This window comes from Podarcis gaigeae, assembly GCF_964106915.1.
Source record: "Podarcis gaigeae genome assembly, chromosome: 1".
Taxonomy (NCBI): domain Eukaryota; kingdom Metazoa; phylum Chordata; class Lepidosauria; order Squamata; family Lacertidae; genus Podarcis; species Podarcis gaigeae.
Window position 1 is genome coordinate 101,635,962 of NC_139678.1, and position 26,751 is coordinate 101,662,712.

The window sequence follows — 26,751 nt, forward strand, 5'->3', positions numbered from 1 at the left end:
GATTCCTAGTCCTTTCCACTATTGTTTACCAGCTATGCTGCCATATTTCAGAACCGGTTTCTAAGTGCCATTGAATCAAACTCTTGTTCAGTCTCCTGATTTACCTGCAATATGAAATATTTGTTAATATTAGATGGTTTTGTTTTGGAGAGTGTTGTATTTGGCTCCCCACTTGCATTTATAGGTCTACTATGTTACACAGCGGGTGGCGCTGTGGTGTAAACCACTGAGCCTTGGGCTTGCCGATCGGAAGGTCAGTAGTTCGAATCCCCATGACAGGGTGAGCTCCCATTGCTCGGTCCCAGCTCCTGCCAGCCTAGCAGTTCGAAAGCACATCAAAGTGCAAGTAGATAAATAGGTACCGCTCCGGCAGGAAGGTAAACGGTGTTTCTTTGCAGTGCTCTGGTTTTACCAGAAGCGGCTTAGTCATGCTGGCCACATGACCTGGAAAAACTGTCTGTGGAAGTGGACAAATGCCGGCTCCCTCGGCCTTTAAAGTGAGATGAGTGCAGCAACCCGAGAGTCGTTCGCGACTGGACTTAATTGTCAGGGGTCCTTTACTTTTATTTTTATGTTACAAGTAACATCTAATACTAGTGCAAAAGTAGACAAAGAAACAAAAAAGTTCAATAGGACTATCGTGCCAGAATAAAATAAAGGTTGGCCTATGATAAACAAATAAGCAAATATGGACATTTCTGACCCCAGTTAACCCCACTAGCATGTTGTCCTTTATAGATTAGGTCCCAGCTTCATGCTTCCCTTCATGCCACATGCTTCATTGTGCCTACCTGTAAATGATTTGATTAGCTGAAAAAGGGCCAGTCTTTTAGGAGCTTCAACATATACCTTTCTGTTGGAGCATCCTCGAAATATTTTATTCACTTTCTGCTGGATGCCTGCCCATAGCCATAATGTAAAACAAGTGATGGTTTAAAAGGGGTTCTTACTGTCCAAACCCAACTTTCTGTTTTTCATTAACATATATATTAAATTAATGTCAACCCACACTTCAATAATATAGAGTGGGAGGGGCACAGGCTCCTGTTATTAAACTTAGAGTTGAGTGTTTGCATTTTCTTGCATTAAAATGTGATATGTTGGCAAAAACTTAGGTGCAGGTAGACCATGCCTAGCTGTAAACGTGAGGGCAGGACATCATTGCTATATCATCCAGAAGTGTTGTGCTTCCAGGCAGAAAGGACATATCAGGAGACATGGGATAGCAAGGTAGAGGGGATTCAACATGTTGGAAGTGGATGCTATCCATCTAAGAAGCAAACCAGAAAAAGGTAAGTGGAAGCATGTCTAGAAATAGGACAGTAGAATAAGCATTTATGACAATGAAAGGAGACTGCAGATGATATATCTAGCCCATATTGGAATCTTGTTCCTATCTTGCTAGTAGATCAGAAGAGACTGACAAATGAGGCAGCAGATGTATACTCTTGTGGAGAATGTGGAATGGTGTTGCAGTGTCCAATTGGTTACCATGGTTCATGGCTTCTTGAATTCAGTGAAAGGGATCTGACTAGGCGTGAGATGAAAAAGGGTTTTTTTCAGATATTGTATTGAGGGGATGAAATTTTCCATGAAGAAACAAGTGAGGGAAATCAGTGGTCCAAGTGGTTAGAATCACCCATGCAGGAAACATCTCATTGGCTTTGTTGCCCTCAAGAACAATGACACATAACAACCTCTACCTAGAACTATGATGTCACCTCATTCACTTTGTGATCTCTGATTGGATGTAGTCACTCTTGGAAGGAGTAGGGGAAGAGAAAACCTTCTTAGGGACCCAGTCAAGTTGAGAGAGTGAGAGAGTGTGTGTGAGAGAGAAATGGCACCAGTCCATTTACTGTTTGGGGAACCTATTTTGCCACCTTTAGGAAAGCACTGTTTCTGGTGTGAAAATTGAAATAGATGAATTTAGTCCTATTGAGAATCTAAATTTTATTTAGCTAAATACCACTAAAGTAAAACAATGGGAAGTGGTAAAAGGGATGGAGAGTTTCAGACTTTTCACCACTCTCTACTCTAATTCCCCACCTTCCAGTTTCTTTCACCCTTTCCTCACCCCTATTTCCCACATGGAAAATGTGCCATACAGTTAGCCCACCACAAGATTGTTTCCCTGTGTGGGTCTCCTGGAAGCAATTCTGAACTCAATTGGAAAGGTTTTCGGCATAAAGGGGAGCTGGGTCACATCCACATCCAAGACTTAAGTTCTCATGTTTTCCACAATTGTTCTTCAGTTAAGAAAAATTATTTGTTCTTTACCAGCCTCCTCCTAAAGAAGTCGACACACAGTACCAGAAATGGGAAGCACAAATTTCTGCAGCACCTGGGAGAAATTTATATCATATGCCTTTATATCATATGTTCCACAATAAAGGAGAGATGAACAAAGTTTTGAGAAAGTAATGCAGGTTAGCATTACTGAGTAAGTTTAACAGTTAAGGAATAAGAGGAGAGATCCTTTTGTGTGTCAAGAAATTGGTTAAGTTATAGGAAGCAAAGAGTAGGAAGAAGTAGACAGTTCTCCAGATGGAGGGAAATATAATATGGAGTTCCCCAAGGATCAGTAGTGGGACCATGGTTTTTAACTTATTCGTAAATGGTCTAGAGCAGGACTTCACAAACCTAGGTCTCCAGCTGTTGTTAGACCCAACATCCCTAGCTAGCAGTGGTCCCAGTGGTCAGGGATTATGGGAACTATACTCCAAAACAGCTGGAAACTCATGTATCCCTGGTCTAGACTGAGGAGTGAGAAGTGAGGTAGACTTGATCCTGATTATCAAAACAAAAAGAGATTGTGAAGTGCTTCAAAGGAACTGAGTGAATGGTAAAGTGGCAAATGAAATTCAGTGTAGACAGGTGTAAAGTGATGCATATTGGGGCAAACAAAACCAAACCTTAATATCACGCATGAGGTCTGAACTGGCAGTGACTGACCAGGAATGAGACATTGAGTGTCTTTGGTTGGTCCAGTAGGGGTCCCTGGCTGCTGACACAATTTCTAGCGTGGGTTCATAGCAATCACACCCTAGTTAGAAAAAAATGTGCTTTGAGGTATGGCTTTCAAGAAAACAGCTCTGAGCATGTTTGACCTTCCTTCAGGGCAGCCCTACTAAGTCAATACTAAGACTCATGGTCATCCCTCAAACTAACAGATGGAGTAGGAGCCTTCCAAGCAGTAGCTGGGGAGCAGGAAGTCCCTCTAAAATTAAATGTCAGTAACATGGCTTTTCTGCCCAGAAACACATGGGAAGGACCTCTTTGTCGTAGCTAAACTTTTGGATTAGGATTGGCTGAGTGCTGCAGAGACCTGACTGGCCAGATAACAGCGGAGTGACAGGAATGTTTGCAGAGTTTCTTTGAGTACAAATGGAAGTGTGAAAGGTGTGTGGAATGGAAAAGAATATGTGGCTTTAGAAATTTGGGAGCTTTGAAAATGTGGGGGCTTTGCTTGACATTCTCTTTGAGAGAGCTATGCCACAGTAGTGGACCAGCTTTCATTGCTGACAAGACTGACAAACCTGTAAGTATCAAGTTATCTCCTTTTATAATTTTTTTCCAATATCCAGTTTGCCCTATCTTTTGATAAGTTTGTAATCCTTAAGAAAAGGTCAGCAAGAAAAAAACCAAAAGTATTTTGTGCACTTATCCTAATATACATATTTCTCCAAGCATTTCCCCCTGAAATAATGCATTTTAACACTATTTTATCTTAATATGTGCATTTCTAGGTACACAACCTTTCTATATGTTTTCTGTACACACTTTTTGAGTGGAGAACTGCATCACAAAAAATCAGAGAAGTGCACAATTTGAAGGACAGCTGTGTTTCTGTTTGCTTATTGATCCTGTAAATGTGAAATGCAAACTGAAAAAAGTTATTCCCCCATCCCTGATTGGCCTTTTGTACACAGGACCACTCAAGACAGGTGCAATAACCCAGAAAACAACAGTGTTATAGGAGTGCTACAGTAGTTGCCTCATATTTCGGTTAAATATACAGAACTGCAGCAAAGGAAGAAGCACATGTAGAGCACAGAGTTACCCAGGAAGAAGGACTGATTGTTAAACCACACTGAAAATTGTAGCTCTTTGAAGGGAATAGGGGGTCACCTAACAACTCTCAGGATCCTTTACAAACTGCAGCTCCCAGAATTCCATGACTGTTCAATGCGGTGTCATAGCGCTTTAAATGTATAGTGTGACTGTGACCAATGGGAGGAGCAGATAAGAAAGTGTGAATTAGGAAGCAACAGTTGGAAAGTGGAGTGGCTGTGAGAGACAAGAGAGAAATTATTATTATTATTATTATTATTATTATTATTATTATTATTATTTTATTATTTATTCCCCGCCCACCTGGCTGGGCTACCCCAACCACTCTGGGAGGCTTCCAAATTTTTTTTAAAAATACTGTAATACATGAAACATTAAAAGCTTCCCTAAAAAGGGCTGCCTTCAGATGTCTTCTAAAAGTCTGGTAGTTGTTGTTCTCTTTGACATCTGGTGGGAGGGCGTTCCACGGGGGGTGGGTGCCACTACCGAAAAGGCCCTCTGCCTGGTTCCCTGTAACTTGGCTTCTCGCAGTGAGGGAACCGCCAGAAGGCCATCAGCAGTGGACCTCAGTGTCCGGGCAGAACAATGGTGGTGGAGATGCTCCTTCAGATATACTGGACCGAGACTGAGGGGAATTAGTTAAGAGGGATAATAAAAATATATGTAAGAAAGTTTGGGTAGCTGCAAACCATCCTGTGATCCTCGGATGAAGGGTGGTATAGAAATTTAAATGAATACATTATGAAATTTAGGATAGTCAGTTCTGTTAATTCGGGAAAATAGAACTTTGGGAACTCTTTATAAAAGGACTACTTGTTCTGATGTAATGGTTGGAGTGTCAGACTAGGACCTGGGAGACCAGGATTCAAATTTCTACTCACCCATGAAGCTCACTGGATGATCTTGGGTCAATCACTGTCTCTCAGGCTAACCTACCTCACAGGGTTGTTGTGAATATAAAACTGGGAGGGAAGAATCATGTAAACCACCTTGAGCTCCTTGGAGGAAAAGGTGGGGTGTAAATTTAATAAAACAAACAAATAAACTGTGCTCCTATTTTAACTAAGTTCTGATCTGGGTAGATTCTAAGGTTAATATACCTTACTATGTCTTATGTAGGAGTATTTGATGCAAAATGTAAAGGGGGAAAATATTAACTTCTCTAAAGTTAATAGAAGGCTACATCTTTGGGGAGGGGGGAAGAGATCATTAATCAAAAGAACGTATTTATATAAGCCAGAAGGTGAAGTTGGAATGTTGGAGCATCTCCAACCTTCATTTATATTACAAGGCAAATCAATTAAGGCAAATCTAGCCATTAGTAAAGAAAGAAAATGTTAAAATGATAGTTAAGATGGAATCCCAGTAGTGACAGCTTTTTCCTTAATAAAAATCTTAAGGACCTAGAATGGACACAAAGTCCCTTCTTAAAAACTACAATTACTATTTTCAAATCTAGATGGAAGTTACTGATCCAGTTTCTACTTGCTCCCTTTTTTTAATCATCCACTTTTCTTTACTAAGAATAGAAACCAGGATTTTTTTTTCAATGGTCAGTAAAGGGATTATATAGGATTAGGGATTTCTACAATAATGGCCAGCCTAAAACAGAAGAAGAAATCAGAGAATTTTTAAAAGAACAAGAGCACTGTGGGTTTGAATTTAGGCAAATTAGTTCCTTTATAGTAAAATATATTATTAAACAGCAAGTGAAAAGAGAATTAACACCTGATCCTGCACATAATTTAATGCCAAAGGACAGATCACCCAAATTTCTAAAATATTAACAAAATTAGACACAGGTGATCTAACAGGATTACAAAAATGGCAGGAAAAGGATTTGGGTTACAACTTGGGTCCCAGAAAATGGGAAAGAAGATGGAACATGAGGCCTGTGAAATCAATTTCAGCAATGTTTCAAGAATCTATTCTTAAATCACATTTAGGTGGCACTATACACCACTTATCTTATCCTATATAAACACCAATCTCTACTACAAATGTTGGCACTTGGCACTTTAAAAATCATATAGGTACTTATTCTGGGAGTGTCATTCAGCGGCAGCTTTTGGGGACATATTGCTACTAAAAATTAATTTAACAGCAATGCAAGAATTGATGTCAGTCCCTTTGTTTGCATTACTGGGGAGATGGGATGGCCCAAATGGTGTCAGATTGGATAAAGGACTGATTATATATTGCATAGTCAAATCTTGTCTATAGCTATTGCGGGAAAAATTAATTCAAAAATTGAGGTATACAAGAGGACCAAAAGGAAAATACATTTTCAGCTACAGGGCAAACATTTATTATATCTAAATGATGCTGACAATATTCAAATGCCTCCTGCGAAAGATACTACTATTTTGAATTCTTGGTAATTTGAGGGCTTCAGATGAGAATATCATAACACTGAGGATGGCATTCTGAAATCTATAACTAAGGAAACATTTTGAAAAAGATGACATGTTACTACCATCCAAAATAAATAATTCTTCTTCCCAGGGCTTGCGAATGTCAAAATTGGTATCCTTTTTTGTTTTTGTTTTGTGCACATTGTTCATGAAATTGTATTGTTTCCACTTTATTTCCTTATTTTGATTAAATAAAAAGAAATACCCTCAGCAGAGTAACTGAGAGATTAACCTATTAACGTCCAGAGGACTCAGGCTTTGTATAGGACCTCAGGACCTAGCTGTGAACCCACTTCCTCAGAGAGAGTGTAACCCCATCAAGAGTAGACCACCTCTCATCTATCTGGTTTAGGGAACTAGTTTGTTGGCTTTCATCCAGTCCGTTACCAAGGCAAGATATCAACTCAGCACATCCACTGCCACACCTGCAGATGTAAAGGAGAAGTAGAGCTGTGTGTCATCAGCATATTGCTGACAAATATTCCAAACTTCTGGATAACCCCACTCAGTGGTTCCATGTAGATGTTAAAGAGCACTGGAGGGATGGTTGAAAAATTGAACCACCCTGAAGCTTCCATGGAGCTGAAGAGCACTCCCCAAGCATCACCCTCTGCAAACAGCCGCCCACATAGGACAAGAACCACCAAAAAGCAGTGCCACCCACGCCTAACTTGGAACAGGCACTCCAGAAGGATACTATCACTGATGGTCTCAAAAGCCACTGAGAGGCCGAGGAAAATTAACAAGGACACATTTCCCCTGTCTCTCTCCCAACATAGGTCATCATACAGGGCAGTTTCTGTGCCAAACCCAGGCCTAAACCCTGATTAAAATAGTTCTAGAAAATCTTTCTTCCAAGAGCACTTGGATCAGGTTTGCAATCACCCAGTGGCCCACCCACTGATTTGTAACCACCCAGACTTCCCACTTCTGTTCATTGGGCTCTGCTAATGGAAATACCACCACCATGACTTCTGCCCACTCAATAGGCAGACCAGAATCAGGGCATTCTGAAGATGGGGAACAAGTGAGGCTAAGCTGGCCAAGGATCTACTAGATCCCAGATGACATAAGGAACCAACTGCCTGCCCCTGATGTGGTAGCGATGGCAGCAGCAGCAGCAGGAGGAAGGATTTAAGATGACTCTGCCAGTCATATTGGTATATAACAGTGAAAATGCTGGGAAAACGTGAGAGGAAATTGAGAACTGGCAATTTATGTATATTATATGCTACCCATTTCCTGCATGTTAATTAGTTGCAATAACAATTACAACATATAGGTTTTCAATTTTACCTAGGGGTATAAACCCCTAGGGGTATAATCTACCCTTGGCCATGCAGTCCATTTACCTTTTTCACTACACATTCTTTTATGATAAAAGACATGTGAAGGTGTTTATGAAATTAATAGCTTTCTCTTTGGCTTTCTGAGTGCATCAAAGGACCCAAAGCAAGCTTTCCTATTTGGACAACAATCCAATACATGATTAGGTGTGCTGGATTATAAATTAAGTGCTCAGAATTTTCAAAAAGTGAGGCTGGTTAAGTACTGAGCAAAAATATTGAGGAATAACAGACATTGCAAAACAGTGCATGACCCCAGTTATTGTACTATCATATTCATAAAGGTTGTTCACCAAAGTCTTGTACTTTCTACTTTCTTTTTACTTTTCTTTCACACAGGAAAAAGCAGGCTTTAATGCAATGTATTTGATAGATGAGGATGAAGTCAATTTTAAAAGGTAAGTGTAGCATTTAGCATGTTTGTTTATGTTAAATCCTTTTTTTAGGTTAAATCACTGTATTTTTTACAAGTCAGAATATATAATTCAATATTATATGTGATATAAATAAGAATCTTGCTTTATTTCTTATCACCTTTTATCCAACGTGAGCTGGACCATAGAGGTCCAGATCCTGCTAAGAAGAATAGTAGTAGTTTGAAATCAGTGTATTGCAGCATTCAGGATTCCTCCTCCAAATTGCTTGATTAGACGTATGCTCTCAGCCTCTTATTTTCCAACAGAGGGTGTATTTTGCTCAAAAATGCAGTCTGGAAAAGACTTTGCCGCTAAACCCAAGGGAACGACTGGTAAGGCCTTTTCTTGAAATTACAGTATGTTTGTAGTTTGCTGGTATAGTCTGAAAAAAAGTATACTGCTTGAGTTAATTTCTGCAAAACACTAGCAATAATCTGTTTTCTGTGCAGGTGTTTTACAATTAGGAGAAATGAATTTACAGTGATTGTCACCAGCTACAGGTTCTAGGGGAAAACTGAATATGGAAGAAAAGTAACAAAAAGCAGAGATGAGCAAGGATGAAAAGGAGAATAAGTTATGTAAAATGGAAATACTCCCTCCCCCCTGAAGTATCACCAGAGCAAACTGACACCCTTGGCACTTTGCAGTAGAGTGGATTATTCATTTGGTCGATCATGCAGAGATAAAACATGCCTCTAAGGTGAACATGCAAATCTGACCACAGGCTGTGTCATTCTCAGACAATATCACACAACTGAGTTTGGTTCCTGTCTTACAATGCAATCCTTAGCATGCTGATTCTTAAGTAAAGCTCACTGGAGTAAGAGAGTTTGGAAATGCAATGCCTGAATATTTCAACAAAAATAAAATCAGAATATAAAACTTGAAATTGCCTCTAATTGGATGAATGTTTTGCAGAGAACTCTGCAATTTACACCTTGTACTAACAACTTACTGTTTAAAAATCCAAAAAGGATTGGCATTAAAAAAAACCCAAACACTTTTGTTCTGAGTCATAAAACGAGGATTCATTACTCTAAATGCAATATTCAGTTTTTCTTCATTTATTTCCCCACTCCTTAATTTGCAAAGCAGGTCCAATACGCAGCCTATAAAAATAGCCACAAATCACTGTAAAGTTAGTCCATAGTTATGTCAATATATAATGATCTGGGGGACTAACAAGGTAAAGCTAGATCAACAAATATATTCCACATTCTCACTGGTAACTCCAAGTCCTGTTTTTGTTGCTATTTCTCAGCCCTCACCCCCCGCTCCTGCCACCCCGTCTGTTACAAGTTATGATGTGTGGATGAAGGCTTTTTCCCATGCCGTAATGACTGTATACTGAGATTTCAAGGGGCTGTTCATGACAATCCCATTTTCTGTGTAATTTCATGGTTGTCTTCTTGAATGAAGATATTGGCTGCTCTGAAGCAGGAGGTCAGATGCTCCTGCTCCCTTTCAGTATTGTTCCAGAGTATGTTTCCTTTCAGCTGATGAAAAGTAATTCATCATTTACACCCCTGAATTCTGCCAGCATTTTTTTTTTTTTTTGAACAACTTTTCTTTCCCCGTGGTACCTTGGGCCCATGAAAGAGATAAATAGGTTCAATACAACACCAGGCCCCAGATCCTGGGAGCAGGTTAGGCCTCTGAGGCCCTCAGCTGCCCCTTTCTCATGATAGAGTTTGTCACCTTTCTACCTCTGGAAGTCAAATCCTGTCGACTCAGCCATCTTTCAGGCTCTCTGAAGTGGCTTTGGCACCCACTGGGGCATGTGAGCTTAAAATTGATTTTTTTTTTTTTAAAGATCTGTCAAGTTCCCTTAAGGGACCAAGTTGACAGCCAGCAGGCCTTAACCTATCACAAAGCACTCAGTGTGTAAAAGACACCTAAGGAACTTCCTTTGAGAGGCCAAAGGGCCCCAGACTTGTGACACATTGAGAGGGTGTTGTTGCTAAGAAACTGGCCTTTGACAATAGAATTTTTACTGCCAACCGCCTTCTTTTAGAGGCATTTTAGGCTGTCTTTTAAAGAAGACGAAAGTATGTATAAAGCATCATTCCACGCTGCTGCAGCTGCTCTCGCCAGCCTTTTTATCGTGCAAATTTCCACCAAGGTGGGGCAGAAATGTTGCAGTCAAATCAATGTTGCCATCAGGATCACCTGGACAATGTGAAACATAGTACTCATGATAACGAGGCAACAATCCAACTTTGTAGCAATCCCGGCTTCTGGTTCTTTATGAACTTTATGAATACGCATGTATTATGACAAATTCAAGAAGGGTAGCCAGGTTTGGTGTTTAGCAGCATAAAGACAGTGGCTTAATCTAGAGAACCGTATTAAGACTTTCTCTTCTTCTGCCCTCTGGTAGGGAGGCTGACACTTTGGATAGCTTCTGAATGAAGCTTCTTGTCGTCTGAGGTGGGGAGGGAGGAAAGGAAGCACAGCATCCGAGTCTGGCCAATCTCTTCTTGCTGCACCCACCTTTCCTGACAACTGATTGGCGCAGTTAGAAGGCTTTAATAAGATGTTATTCTCAGCAATGGTCTCTAATGGAAAAGGTGCAGTCTCTGTCCTACTTCAGACAGCAGATAGGGGATTGCATGCTTAAATTCCCCACCACCGCCAGCAGAGGAACAATATCTAGCATATCAGACTGCATCAACCCTTTCCTTGATCACACACTAAGTTTGTGTGGGAAGGACCATACTGACGTGAGGGGTTATTCTCATGCCGCTCTCTCTGCTGCAAACTGAAGAAACACAAAAAGGCATCTAAGCAACCTCATGTAATATTTAGAAGGAGGAGATCCAAATCAAATTGTGTGTGCTTTTTTTTTGAAAAAAGGATAATCATCAGCATTTTCATGCAAATTTCTCCTAATATACACATTTTTTATATGTGATTTCCTCCAATGTAATGCATTTTTGTATGTTATTTTCATGAATATATGTTTTTTTAATGCACACTTTGCCCTAGAATAGGCATTTTTTCCACATTACTTGTTTGGAAAACTGCACTGAAAATTTCACAGGAGTGTTAATTTCAAATGATAGCTGTGGTTTAGTTTCATACTGTTTCAAAAAGTGGGGGGAAATCTGGATTCACCTTTAAATGTGAATTGAATCAACATTTCTCACCCATTCCAACCTCAGGGACACCATGAAGGGATTTTTGTGAAAGAAAATGTCCACCAGGGTTCTCCATCCCCTTGAAACCTGTTAGATGGAAGCGAATTTGATGAACATCACTTATTTTTCCTCAAAAACCTATGAGAAACTGAGATTGCATTTCTATACTATCCAGGAGAAATGGTACGCTCAAAGACAGGATAAAGGCAGCCATTTAACAAGATGATAGCCTCCCTACAGCAAATGGGAATGCCTGTGTAAATATTGTTGCCTTCTTTCTCATTCAACTGATGCAACTGATGCCTAAATCAATTTTGACTGCTTTGGGGTAAGGACACCTCTAAGTTAACATCTGGGGGTGAGATTAGGGGTAATCAGCACCACCATCTTTCAGAGACTTCTACCAGAACCCTATTCTACCATAATGTTGTAGGTTCCCTGCTGTGTACACTTACTCATTAGGGAAACTGACCCACTTCTTCTAATATTCCCTTTTGTTAAGGCCCAGCCAAGTATTTTAAAAGCTTTGTCAATTTCTTGCCTTACCATATCTATGTTATTCCAATAATATCAGGCTTATCCTTGATACTCATAATTATCATTGGCAAGTCTTTGATGTAATAAATCCTTGATATAATATCATGCTTATCCTTGCTATAAGATATAATCAAAAATGAAAGCAGAAACTTAAGATACAGAGTAAAATATATTACTTGCCAATTTTCCACAGTAACTTTTCATCATTACTCCAAAATTACTTTTTAATGCAAAGAGTAGTTCCAATCACATCGAGGCCCACATGATTCAGATACTATCATAATCACAATTAGATTACATTACTGCAATCAGGAATGGAGATCATTAAGAGAAAGAATATAAATTGCTTTAGTTTTACAAGTACTGAGCTAGCAAAATTATAATTAATCTCCATTTATAATCTTTTCTTTCCTAGAACTGCAAAGCATGCTACTTTTTTTAGGCCATCAATACAAATTAGAAGTAAGTAATAAAGCCCTAACTACTACTCTGGTGCGGTGCTCAATTGTAGAAACTTGCCTATTACATATGGAAAGCATTGCATGCAAAGGGTCTCCCTGCATAGGGTTCCCCCCCCAACCCCCACCCAGAACAATAAGCTTGTCTATTACTATGGGAGGTTCTTCATTTGGAAGGGAGGAGAGAGAGAGAGAGAGAGAGAGAGAGAGAGAGAGAGAGAGAGAGAGAGAGAGAGAATATGCAGTTTTGACTGTCCATTTGCAGAATAATCAGTTTGTGATTCCTCTTTCCTAGACGAATGAAGATGAAGAATAATTATTTTGTAGGCATGACAAAACTGTCCAGAACCTACCACATACAAATGGAACAGGTTGTTATTATTTTGTAAATGACAATTTTTTAAGGATTATTAGCCAGATATTCTAATCATGCTCATATGTATTACCATGCAAAGAATATAGAAACATTATTATTAATTACCACTTTTTACAACTGCTGTGCTGAAAATTTCTCCTTCTTTTTTGCATCATTATCAGTTAACAAGAAATAAAGCTGCATTCCGAATTTATCAAAAGGAAGAGAAAATTTGAGCGAAATTCTCATTGGGTTTGCATGAAGGATTCCTGTTGGGCTTACTTTTGCTTCTCAGCTGGGCAACGAGTGCTTGGTTCATTCTGCAAATCTCCTCATATGTGGTCAGTGTGGGAATGTTCAGGGAGGCAGGAGAGGATATATTGTTTATTAATATCCTTCCTAACTTGCACTAGCAAGTTCCTTTACATAGCAGAGTTACACATTCCCCTTTTAAAAGCACAGCGGGTAGCTGGTTGCAGGCTTGTGTAAGCCTCTCACTATCAGGTTCCTGGAAAGTTCCCTTATATCCCTCTTAAAAAAAATAAAGATGCTACAATCTTATTCATAAGCAATAAAAGAAGTTTCCTTACATCAGACAGAGCACAGTGTGATCCCCGAAGGCAGACTTAGTTACAAATATGTACATGTGGATCTACCCATATGGAGGAATGATCCCAGCTCTTGCTGAAAGCTAGCAGAGTAGTCCTAGCTAGAAGCTGGTCAGACACAGAAGCAAGTCAAAGAGAGAGGGAGAGGGAGAGAGTGCTGTGTGCCTTGTCCCCTTTGTTACCTGGACATGTAAGTAAGACATGCACCTCTAGTCACATGCATAGGAAGTATGTCCCAGCCAGGAGGAAACAGGAAGTTTTCGACTGGCTGGACCAAGCATTCCCCCGCACATCCACTATAGGAAAACAAGGAATGTTGTACTTGACTGGTACTTACATATCACACCCCACAGCTAGTATTCTTCACTGCCACAGAGAAACACATTGCAAGGCAACTCTTCCCATGGGGCTTTTTCAGATCAAGGAGCTGGGGAGGCTGCAAAATGCTGGGGGAGAAATGCTTTCTGGAAGGCAAAACACACCATCCTCGACCACCTCCCAACTACAAAACTACACATTGACTATAATTCTAAAAGAATTATTGAAGCCCCCAGAGATTGAGGTATAAGGCTCTGTGACGGGGGAAGAAAACTTTCAAGAAACTGGAAGGCAGCTTTTGGTACAGCACTACTTTTTGCAAATTATTTTGCACGCTGTTCTTGCTTTAGTGGAACTTCCCATACATAAGTGGCAGGTTGCCTGTGACTCTATCCACCAGCAAATGTGTCCCTTACAGATGGATGCTGGGCAATCAACTTTAATATAGGACAAATAAGTCATTCGTAAAATATCATGCCATATGCTATGGAAATAACCCAAAGTGCTTTGACCAATCAGCCAATTATTTCTTACACCAGGAGAGCAAAATCTATTTGCAGATCCTTTCTAAGGGAAGTTTTCCAATACCTTGATATAACGGTTTGGGTAAGAGTGTCAGCTGCTGCTCAGGAAGTGCTTGCCTTATTCGAACGTTGCAACTTCCATGAACTGAACCCACCTATATCCCAGCTAATGGTAGCCAGTGTATACCTCTGAAACCAGATGTTTGGGAATTGGGGAAGAGAGGGAAAAGATGATGGAGCTGGGCTGCTAAAGGATCCACTCCACCCTAAGCCAGTCCAGCTGCTGGAAAGTTGTAGCAATGGGCCCAGTCTGGACCTCTCTGCTTCACTAGCCTGTAGCTGATGCAGCAAAAGATACAGAGTTTTCCTCTTCCTGCTTCCGGTGGTGTTTTGGATGCAGTGGTGTCTGTGCAATGCCATTAAGCCCTATGCTGGCCACCAGGGATTGGATTGCACCCTAAGACTGTCCAGTTATGTAATTGTGTAGGATCATAAAAACTGAATACTCCAGGAAAGAAGCTGGCTAAGGGATAGCATTCATTGCTCATGCAATTTCTGAAGAACCCCGAGCCTAGTTCTATGCACCCAAAGGTGTTTTGTGCTTGTTTTTCTTGAACACAGGAAACCCCAACGAAGCATGGCAAACCAATTTGGAAAAAGAGTTTTTAAAGCTATAATATCTTCCATTTATTTAAGGAACAAGATACTCATTTCTCTGCTTCTTGCTCTGAAAGGTATATGGTGCCTCTGAAAGATGGCAAGATGGTTTATTTACACATATATACAATCCGAGCTTGAGAGGGAGGTGTCAACATGGTGTCCTCCAGATCTTGTTGAACTACAGCACCCATCACCCCTGACCATTGGTCATGCTGGCTGGGGCTGATGGGAGATGTAGTGCAAAGGTTAGAAGGCCTCAGATTGGCTATGCTGAGAAGAAAACTTGCGTAAGCGTTTCTCTTGCTTTCATTCAAACGTGCAACACTATCTCAAGGAACCATTTAAGGATATCCAATAGCTCTTCATTTAGATAGTGGGAAGAAGACATATTTCTGCCAGAAAACATTGGCTGTCAGTTGGGTGTGATAATGAAGAGTGGTTTGATTATTACTTTTCAGCCTGTCACTCCTGCAAGCCAAACTTTCTAGAGCACCTTGCTGCTGAGTTAGCAATCTGAGCCATGCGTAATACTTTCTGTGTGTGCTTCATTGCCTAGTGTTTCTCAGAACTGAGTGTTAAAATGTCAGGGCTGTGTTCCTTTGACTAAACTTTACTACTAATGTAGCAATTAACTTCTCTGCTCAGGTTAGCTACACACCAGTTCCTGCCTATGCTAAAATAAGTTCTGCAACAGGAAAGCCAATCTCCACAGGGTTGGCCTAAATGAGAAAAGATTACGTACTCTCAGGGTCAAAGGACACATGACTATTGCCTGTGTAAATTTATTCTCTCTCCCTGGCCCCCTCTTTTTCTTTTTTATCCGAATCATCCATAAATAGATGGAGCAGAAGATAACACGGAGCAAGTATTTCTGGGATGACTATTTATCTTATCAGAATTACCCGATCTGGTATTCAGTGGTCTAAAGACCTCTGTGCCATTTGAACTCATAAGCTTATAATTGTCAATCTCATTTGGATACTATTTTGGACATATGGACTGCCTATATTAATTGAGATGCTTGAATCTAGATCAATTGAATATTTTTATTGCTAATGTCAGCTGACGGTGTTTCTCCACCCTAACCCCATTATATTTGCAGAAATAGCATAAGAAAGAATTGCTTCTCTGTCTCCTATGTCATCCTCTGGATGAAAAGCAACTGGGATAGAGCTGATAAGAGAAAGAGTCCATCAGAAAAGAGTTGTACTCTCTTCCCTTATGCAATCATCTGTCTCACATTGCAGGCTCAGCAGCAGTTTTGGGTAAAAACAATGTTAAAAGCCAACTCAACAGTGAGCACATCCATGAACCTAAACATCACATGTGGTTGGGTCTTCCGGTGATTTTCTCAATTATAATAATTAATTTATTTTTAACTTTGTATACTGCCCTTCATCCGTAGATCTCAATATAAAATGATAGTTCAACACATAAAAATACAAGAAAAAAAAATACATAATACATAATAAGAACCAGAACCAGAAAAAACCAAATAGCCCCTCTCCCTGCTTTGAAAATGAGCTGTAACCAGCTTTACACAGGAGAGGTGATTTGTAAGGCTTGCTGTAAAACCACCATTTGAAGGGAAGGAGGTGAGACGTTTGCGAGGTGAGTGGGGAGAGAGAAAGTTGCATTGTACAGCCCAAAGTACTGGCACTAGCAGAACTCTTTAGCTTGATACCACCCTTAGCTTACTGCCTCCTCCAGGCTAGTAGGTTAGATTCCACCTGCTCCCCTGCCCGGTGGTACAGCATGGGCTGAGCTGATGATCATGGTAAAGTCCTATTAATGTTCAATAAAACTTGTTGCTCATCAGCACTGGAGCCTTTTCGAGAAAATGGGGCTCAGTATGCAACACACATAGTATAAGAAAACAGAAGTACAATGATAGTAAGTAATAAAAGGTTCTGCAGTTGCATCTACACAAGGAAGGAATTCCGAGCAACATTAATCCAGAACTGAAACCTAGGACAACAGCCAATTTGAATTCAGTGGTTATAGTAACACTTGCACAGTCCTGCAAAGTTTGTTCCACTTGACTCGGTGGTTATCATTATATACTCTATTTTTCTGAGTATAAGATGATTTATTTTTTTAAGGGAAAAAATGGAGGGTCATCTTATACATGGAATGCACAGGGGTTAACAGGAGCACTGCCATGAAAAAGCTGCTGGAAACACCAATCCACTTCTGGCAACCAGTCAACAAATTATAGCAAATCTCAGGGTTGCTATATCGAAGTCCTTCTGTTTGATGTTTAAAACATTGATTTATTAATTTTGGGTTCAAAAAAATAGTGTTTGTCTTATACATGGGGTGTCTTATACACAGAAAAATATGGTAGTTTGAAGCATCAATTTTGAAAAGGAGAGTCTTCTTGAGCTGACATCTGTATATAAAGAAACTTTTTTGCCCCACTTTCTTGTATATATGAAGAACACACAAATGACTCTGTGTCAAAGCTGACTTCGCTACTGTCACACTACCCCATCAAATAACTTGGTTTAGAGCTATGGAGCTCACTGGGTGACCTTAGGCTAGTCTCAGTTTAACTCCCCAGCCTTGGTTGCTGTGATGATAAAATGGAGAAAACCTACACAGCCCATAGCACCTTGCCTGAAGTGTGGGGTTCAAATATTTTTCCATCAGAAGCCAGCACCACTACCTTCCTGCGGGATGGGTCTCAATGTTTGTTACTTTGATCTAGAAGGTTCTTTGTAAGGGGAAAAAGAATTGCCTAGAATTGGTATGATCCCAGTGGATAAAGGTTGCTTACACACAGGGGATATTTCCCCCCTAATTCTCGGCGTATGTTTAGTTCAATAAACTTATTAATCAACTCCTAGAAATGAGTTAAGTTGTTGAAACAGTCATGGCCTTTGTTCTATGTCAATTTTGTTGGCTCTGCTGACATATAGCTACAAGGCATGACAGATCAAAGTAATTAAAGTTCCAATCATTTACCTTTCTGTGTTCAGTGTCAAGTCAGCTAGCCTTCACCCTGTGTACATAGTGGTTTAATTTTTTTTAACATATTATAGCTGTGCCATTTGCTCTGCTGTAGCTAAGAATCTGACAGCCTTTCCATTATATATTTTGTATATGAAGGATTTGTATTCCCTCCAGACTGAAACTCCATACAGGGAGTCCCAGTTCATGAGAAAATTTTGTTTCCCTAAAATTATTTCAAAACAATTCAGCAGACACAAAAGGAGCAAGGGGAAAACTATTTTAAAAACATTACTCTAAATAATAGAATTTAACATAATTAAGTTATTAATCTATAATATAGAACATTTGGCTTTTTTGCAGTGGAATAATGTGTGCTATCAAAAGTCGGCTCAATTTATTTTTTTCTTAGTCCAGTGAAAAAATCCGAGTTTCTAATGTAGTAGCATCCTTTGGGCAGAATATATAGTATATTTACAATAAATTTTTATCCTTTTGAAGCACAGGTATGTGACCTGAGGGTGGCTTCAACACATCACAAATGAATTTGAAAAGCTAGCTGTGATCCAGTTGACTTAAGTTAGGCTGCAGTCCTAAACACACTTACTAGGCAACAACTTGCATGGAACTTAAAAGGGGCTTCCTTATTATTTTGTATGAGAGATTGACTGTGTTAGCACATAATGATAAGTCATACTTTTTGACTTCATGGTTTACTGTGAAAAAAGCACTGCATTGGTGCACTGCCCAATTGTTCAACTTTACTTCTACACTGGCACAACTGGAATAAAGAAACCAGGAAGCCATGATTTCCCATTGCATCCAAACTAAGAATTGTTGTTTTTTTCTTCCTAAAACCCACAATCGCTAGCCAACCTTAAGCCATGGTTTCTTGTTGACTTGCTGAGTGTGGCTTCTCGCGAAGCAACAAACCATGATTCTTGGCTGGAACTTCATGGGAAGTGAATGTTTCCTGTTTGACTTAATCTCTGTGACAGGGAAGAATGAAACAGGAGTGACTGGCACACTATTCATTCACAGTAAACCATGATAAGCTAGAATATCTGACTTATTTTTACATGAAAATGTGGCTATCAAGTCCATACAGACATGCAAGCTATCTCAGAGTGAGCCATCTCACTCCAGACTAATTGGTATCTCCATCATGTGTGACAGACTGGTTGTGAGCAACTGCCTATTTGATTATCCCCAAATGTCCTTCCAAAGTGTTCACTTTTGAGAAATATATTAATGGCTCATATATATTTTTTTCTGGTATCCAAGATGACATTTGGTGTACAATGCCACCATACTTTGCTTATTTCCCATTAATTTAGTATAGCAGATCTTTTCAATTTCCCAGAGCATGAAACATCATTCTGATGACGCATCACATCCAGTTAAGATAGTGTTGTATTGTAAGCAAGTAGTAATTTTAATCAGCAATGACACATTCCTGCAATTATGCATTTATTCAGCTCTTTAAAACTCAGACAAAAGTGTTTACAAAATGAGTATTCACTCATGAACTACCCATAGATCATGGATCAGTAGGTGTTCACCTATACGTTAAATATAATTTTTTCAAGTATCGTTTATTGCACACGGAATTTCGGTGCTTCATTAGTGTACAGCTAATAAGGCAAAGCCACTATTTATGCCAGTCACAAGCAATGGTGTTGCTCAGCAAGGACCTCATGGTGGATATCTGGGGCCCCTTACCATTCTCAGTGGGGCTGCTGCTTTCTGTCCGCAGCAGCCTCCAGTGATGGCCTGTTGGAGGAGGAAATGATTGACTGGCTGGGACCCTGAGCAGTAGAGGGAAAAGATGCAGTGAAACACTTTGCTGCAGGTTCAACTTTGTATGCTTTCGAATTATGAGGGGTTTTTTTATTTTAAAGTATAATGCCTAAGACTCAAAGTAGTTTTTGAATATGAGGATCAGGCAATTTCATGTGTTGTAGAGGTCAAAACCTCAGGTTCTTCACACAGAAACACTCTTACCTGGTATAATACATTCTGATTGTGTTACAGTTATCAAATTACTTATATGGTAACCGAAGATGGAGCCAGTTAAAATATAAAAATGGGTGGTATTCAATGCTAGTCCTACTTGGAGTAGACTCATTGAAGTTAATAGGCATGACAAATGCAAGTCCATTGATTTCAATGGGTCTACTCTGAATAAAAAAATATGACTCTTCAGTGCACTTCAATAATTTCCAGTGAAATCACTTGCAATTTGGAACCTACCAGTTTATCTTCAGTTAGGTATGCTATTACTGTGTGCACATTACTGATGTGAGATCTGCAGTGAGGATCTCTAATGATCCACCAGCGAGAATGGTGGCAGCTTGTTTAGCACAGAGCTTTATTTTTTCCTCTACGTCGATAAAGTGTGCCGTTTCACATAAGCCCTCGACTAAGTCTGTAACGCCTAATAAGTATGTTGGCATTGTACCTACGCAGAATGTGGCAGCTCATTATTAGTATCTAGGTTACTCAGGGGAAATGTTAATAGCTGATAACACGGGAATTTTACTAAGAGAGATAGTATTTCTATAATAACGATGCAATAAAAGAGAGACTTAAATACAGTAAATCTTGGGCATCGGCAATATTGCACTGAAAGTTTGAATCACAAGAACTGTGGCGACTTCTCTTTGGAACGCTCTCTCCCTAGAAATAAGGCATGCACCAACGGTGACCACAATTCTGAAAATTTGGTTTACCATGATTTTGGCTACTTACTGATGCCATCCATTATGGGGTTTCAATGATCTACCCAACCATTCATTTTACTATGTTTTAATATTTTTATTTCATTTGTATTACATTGTATGATACTGTTTTACACCACCTTGAGATGCCCATATACATTAGCAGCCAGTAGTGCATTCTTGAGTCACTTACCTGGCTTACAATGCTTCACACCACTGCTAGTGACCAAGAGGGAGGGGCAAAGCAGCAGGGAGCTTGGCAAAGGCACAGCGGCAGGAGCATCGGATAGGCTCTGCCACCGCATACTCCTGCTGCTTAGCTCCTCCCTCTCAGTGCACGGATTAGGCCTGCCAAATTGTAAACAATAGGGTCCAGCAGATTGGGGGGGGGGGTTAGAAAGACTTCACAAGGGAAATGACCTTATTAGGCCAGCAAACACACCCAAATCCATACTACTTACATATTTTCAAGGGGATAGTGTGGCTCTGACATTTTTAAGAAAAACAGCAGTTTCATACAGGTTTTCTGGTGCTTTTTTGTATTAGGAGGGAATGTCCTTCAGTATGCATTGCAAGGTGAGGCTGTCCAAAATGCTGCATGCAAAGTGCTTCACAACTCCCCAGAATATACATATACCCCTGCAAAACGGGGCAAAAGTGACCCAACAGATGAGAGGGAAGGCAGGAAGCACTTGTTACTGTTGTATGGTTTGGTGTGTAATGGCATATTGCTTGATAACACTAAAACTGTCCGACAGACATTTGTCTCAGCCTGCTTTGACTTTGCAGTGTTGTCATGTAGCCACATCAGATTTGATTCATGCCACAGTGACATTATGATGCTGCTGGCTATGTGGTCCCTGAGTGGCTGGATCACGGAGCTAGCACACTGTTTTTAAAAATGCAAACATAGCTGATAAGAGGGCCTGAGAACATGAGTGAGCTCATGTGAGCATAAGAAGAGCCTGTTGGAGCAGGCCAATGGCCTCTCTATCCCAGCATCCTTTTCTCACAGCTGCCTGTGGGAAGCCAGCAAGCTGGATTTGAGCACAAGAGCACTTTCCCCTTCTGTGGTTTCCGGCAACTGTGAAGAAGTGAGGTTTGCCGTATGAAGGTTTGGGGAAGAGGCCTTTGGGGTAACGTTTTAGATTCTCCGGAACTTTTTTCACGCTGTGATTACTGAACCATATAAGTTTGGCTCACTCCTCCAGCAAGTCATGGAACAGACTGCGCTTTCACTGCTCAAACATTTTCCACCTCTTTGCTTCTTCGGTGTTTTCTTCACTATTATAACAGAATATCTCCAATCAAGACAATATGCAGATATGAAGAAAGGAACTTTACAGAAGATGCCTGTGCTTTACATTTTAGTACACCAGCCAAGATTTTTCTGGTCTCTCAGGATGTGGCTAAATCCAGCAATCAAATCTGCGCAGCCGGAACTCTTTCACAGTAATGGCCACGTATGGGAGCAATGCATTAAAAAAAGGCGAAAAACTTCCACAACAAATTTCTATGGGCCGCAAAAACCAATCTTTGAAATAGTCCCTTCTGGGATTCTGACTAGTTCTAACTGCCTTTGGAAAGTGTTCCAATTTGCTTCTTGCATCCGGTGTCTGCTTATAGGAGGAAGAATATGGGCTCATATAAATTCTGTGCACACATTTGTACTTTGCCCTTATTAGGTGTTACCTCATGGCTGTATATGAAATGGGTAATAAAATGCAACTCACGCCATGAAATTGCAGATGATTTTTCACAGCTACATATCTTACACATTTGTGGAGATAGACTATGGCGTTTCCGAGCATACACAAGAGATCTCGAAAAAGGTGAGACAGGACACTAAATTGTAAAGGAACATGTAATAATAAAACCAGAGTTTGTACAACACTGGGATCCATTGAGGAATGATTGCTGTAAGAGGTTATTACTGTATTTGTATTTCAGAGACGGGGAACCTGTGGCTCTGCAGATGTTGCTAGACCACAGATTCCACTGTCCCTGGCCATTTTTCATGTTGGCTGGAGAGGTTGGAGTCCAACAACATCTGGAGGGTCACAGGTTCCCTACACCTGATGTACAGAAGTACGCTAATACTGTTTTATATTACTAATTTAAACATGAATTCTAACACATGCACAGACAAGGTATCAGAATATTATAAATGCAACAAAAGTCTGAATAATCTATTTGAATTCTCTGAGAATAATCGTCTTTGGGGCTGTAAACGAATGTTGTTTTTCTGGTGAAAATTTGCTGCTCTTGTTTTGTGTCCCATTACTCTAAAGTCCCAGAGTGGGTTACAACAGCACAAGGAACACAATTGAAAACCAAATAAAAATAATAAGATAAATCATAAAAATGTTTTTGAAATTATGCAGAGCACCAAGACAATCTGGGTCTCCAGTGAGAACATTAGGTCCAGAAATAGCCTCATCCTGCATACTTCCCCACCTCTTGGACCTGATAACTCAGGAAACACAACATCTCTGGATTCAGCCTCAGTTTATTTGTCCACATCCAGCCCATCACTGCCTCCAAGCACTGGTCCAGCACCTGAACTTTACCTGACCTGCTGTATTTTTTATATTTATAGCTTATCCTTTCTGAATATTGTACGTGCTTGGGACAAAGGGCTGAATATTAAAATTCAGAAACATCTTTTGAGAAAGTATTCTCAACTTTCGCAGGCTGGAGAATGAGAAGTACCTTTTTTCTTTTGTTGCAGATGGGACACAAAGATGCACAATTCAGGCCTGAAGCAGGACTGTTGACAGTCAGAGAGTGGCCTTTAAAAACCAGAATGGAAACACACATCAAAATAACCATCTAAAAAGCATCCCCCATCACCGCAAAACATCAGAGTGGGTAGGAGAAAAAGGAATGCACGAGAAAGAGACTTACAGGCACTGAAGAGTACAAAAGTACTTTTAAGTGCTTGATTTTTATCCATCAACAATAGGGGGGGGGGGGAGAGAAGTCTGCCCAAAGGGTGCTTCTGAAACCATGTCCAAGAGATTCAAAAGGGAAGGGAGTCTCAAACCATCCAGCTTGAGGTGAACACGCATTGCTGCTTGTTTGGCGTTTGACTGGCTGCCAAACACTCAGGAATGGCTAAGTCAACTAAATGCAGGGGGGAATTATTGGAGGGGGGGATTGCTTGTATTCAGGTGCTATCAGGGCTGTTCGGCCTGCAAGACCAAAGACAGAATTGTCCGCCAGAGCTGTTCTCAAGGGGGACACAAACCCTTGAAAGGTGCAGAGCTGAAAACTCCAAGAGCACATTCCCCTTCCCCCCCAAAAAAAAAAACACAAGTCAGACTTAAGGCCACGTCTAATTATGGAAAATATGGGGCAAGTACAAAATGTCAGAGAAAATCAATCAACAGTATGAATAAAACAGCAAAGGTCAGTACATGATACCATTTGGAAACAGGGATGGGGGAGAACTTTTAATCCACAATTTTCAAGCAAAATGAGCACTCATACTTTACACTGTGGGTGCCCTTTGCGGGATCACGTGTGGTGCTTCGGACCCCTGGAAAATTACAGGTTTGTATGGGCTGGGCTGCCCCTCAGTGTTATTCTTTGGAGGTTCACGTCGAGCCTCAGTTAGTCAATTTGCACTCCTGGGAGGTGGGGCCAGCTGCATAAATAAGGGGTGGAGCCAGCAGCAGCCAGGCAGTCGGCTCAGGAGCTTCACCTACCCACCCAACCCTCCCTTTGTTTCTTGTTTGCAGGTTAACCTTTTCTTCCTGTTTAGAGGGTGCTGCTACAGTCTTTAGACTGGTTGCTATTGAAAAACCAGGAAGAAATTTTCCTGTATTGGCAGGTTTTGTCTTCCCCATAGCAATTTATCACAACTTTGGTGGTTTAAGGCCTTGGGCAGAATCCTTTAGTCTCTTCTTCCCTAAAATGGTGTGTGGGTGTGGGTGTGAAGTGGTGACTCACCCCCCATGGTGATTCCAGGGTCCCCTCTTAAAGGGGTTGTAATATGGGTGTCACTGGCCATACACTGAAAGGTCGTCAGTGAACTACCCTGCAGGAGGGGATATGGGCTGGGCTGCCTGCGTACACATGTGCCTTGTAGAGCACCCCCGTATCCCATTTACCCTGAGGAGCCCCAGTTCCCCCAGCTGGGGTGTTGGGAGGGATACACGCCCAATGCCTAAGCCAAGGTCTTTCTACATTTGGAAGTTTAATAAAGTTGTCACCAAATTTTAATTCCATAACATGTTGTCACGAGTCATTATTCCTTTCTGGTGGTCCCTGGGGGCTGGGGGGGGGTCACCGCCTGGTCACACAATGTGAAACTCAGCCATCCTTCAAAATCCACACTGCTCCTGATTTTGCAATGCAGTTCTGCCTCTATAGCTCAAATGGTAGAGCATGAGGTTGTGGGGTCAAGCGCCACGGCTGGAAAACAATTCCTGTATTGAAGGGTGTCTTCCAACTCTATCACTCTATGATTCTCCAGCCAGCTAATGTGCATGAAAATGCCTGTGCAAGGGAAACTGTTCATAAAAGTGAGTGCTGAGGGATTTCTTCTCAGGCTTATGCCTCCTGAAACTATCTCCAAGACTTGAGGAAGGGGATAAGTATTGTAATTCTGTGTATGTGTTGGACCTTACAAGCTCCAGGAGCCCATTTGATGGGAGTTTTACCTTCGCCCATCAATCACTTCCCGGAACACATGATAAAAAGGAGTAGCTTGAATATGCCTTTTTCTAAGTTTGCCTGGAGGGTCCCTGTTTATTTCCCCAGAAAATGGGTCTTATCCTGTTTACATGTCAGCTGATGGTAGCCAGCTTCTATGTTCTACTGAACTTTTGAACTGGTATTAGTGTAAGGGTTAGTCTGAAACTATTGTTTGTTTATTTCTTTAATGCAATCTCATATTTCTCTCCTCTCCTCTGTTGAACTAGAATAAATATTTACTTTTAATTTGGACTCTAGAGTTGGCCAAGTATTTTACCTAGCAACAGACCTGCAAGAGTCAAATCCCCAATCCTTTCAAATCTATGTCCTTTACTTGTTAGGAAAGTTAACAGGAGTCACAGACTGGGTGTAGGCTACCATTGTGCCAAACATTTGCTGGATGGTGGTTACTCTGAAAAGACTCAGGATGTTGGGGAGGAGCTTTGACAGACATTTCTCAGAGAGAAGTTGGAAGGTTGTGCTTAACGTTTTTAACTGTACAAGTTGACTGGAGGAATCTTCAGTTTGTTGAACAATAACTTGAAAATGTTGCATTTGTGTGCTTGCATCACCGTGGGGCACATAGACTTCCTGGCCCACAACACTTCCTGAATGTCCATGTGACCTGAACAAAATTGTAGGGTCACCTGGGTATTCTAGGAAGTGCTGGAGGCAAGGAAGCTGGCACACAGACAGACCTGCAATGTTGAAACTACAAATCAGGATTTTCTAAAAAATTAAATGAAGGAAATCCAGGTGTAGATAACAGGTTGGTTGTTGGCAAGCTGTAGCCAGACATGCCTAGACTTTTAGCTGCTGTTGCAGATTTGTGGCACTGTGGTCTAAATCACAGAGCCTAGGGCTTGCTGATCAAAAGGTTGGCGGTTCGAATCACCATGACTGGGTGAGCTCACATTGCTCGGTCTCTGTTCCTGCCAACCTAGCCATTTGAAAGCCCACCAGATGTCAAAGAGAACAACAACAATCAGACTTTTAGAAGACATCTGAAGGCAGCCCTGTTTAGGGAAGCTTTTAATGTTTGATGTATTACAGTATTTTAATATTTTTTGGAAGCCGCCCAGAGTGGTTGGGGAAGCCCAGCCAGATGGGCAGGGTATAAATAATTATCATCATCATCATCATCATCATCATCAAAGTGCAAGTTGATAAATAGGTACTGCTCTGGCGGGAAGGTAAATGGCGTTTCCGTGCACCTCTCTGGCTTTGCCAGAAGGAGCTTAGTCATGCTGGCCACATGACCCGGAAGCTGTATGCCAGCTCCCTCGGCCAATAAAATGAAATGAGTGCTGCAACCCCAGAGTCAGCCACGACTGGACCTAATGGTCAGGGGTCCCTTTACTTTTACTTTTACTTTTACCTTTGAGTAGACATATATTGGTATGTCTACATGGCATTGTTCATCAATGCCATGTTTAAAAATGCACAGGCATGTAAAGCACAGCACCTTGGCCAGATCCAAAATGCAGCTTTCAGCAAAATCCAGTGTTTCAAACTCATCTCATGTTCC

General features: G+C 40.8%; 1 long non-coding RNA gene across 1 annotated transcript; it reads right to left on the reverse strand.

Moving 5' to 3' along the window:
- Window positions 1–964: 964 nt before the first annotated feature.
- On the reverse strand, window positions 965–10,180 carry LOC310851654. Its single transcript, XR_014567786.1, has 4 exons — window positions 9,949–10,180; window positions 8,369–8,632; window positions 2,120–2,344; window positions 965–1,270 (listed from the first exon to the last, which is right to left on the reverse strand). It is a non-coding gene; the product is annotated as an uncharacterized lncRNA (long non-coding RNA).
- Between the last annotated feature and the right edge of the window lie 16,571 nt (window positions 10,181–26,751).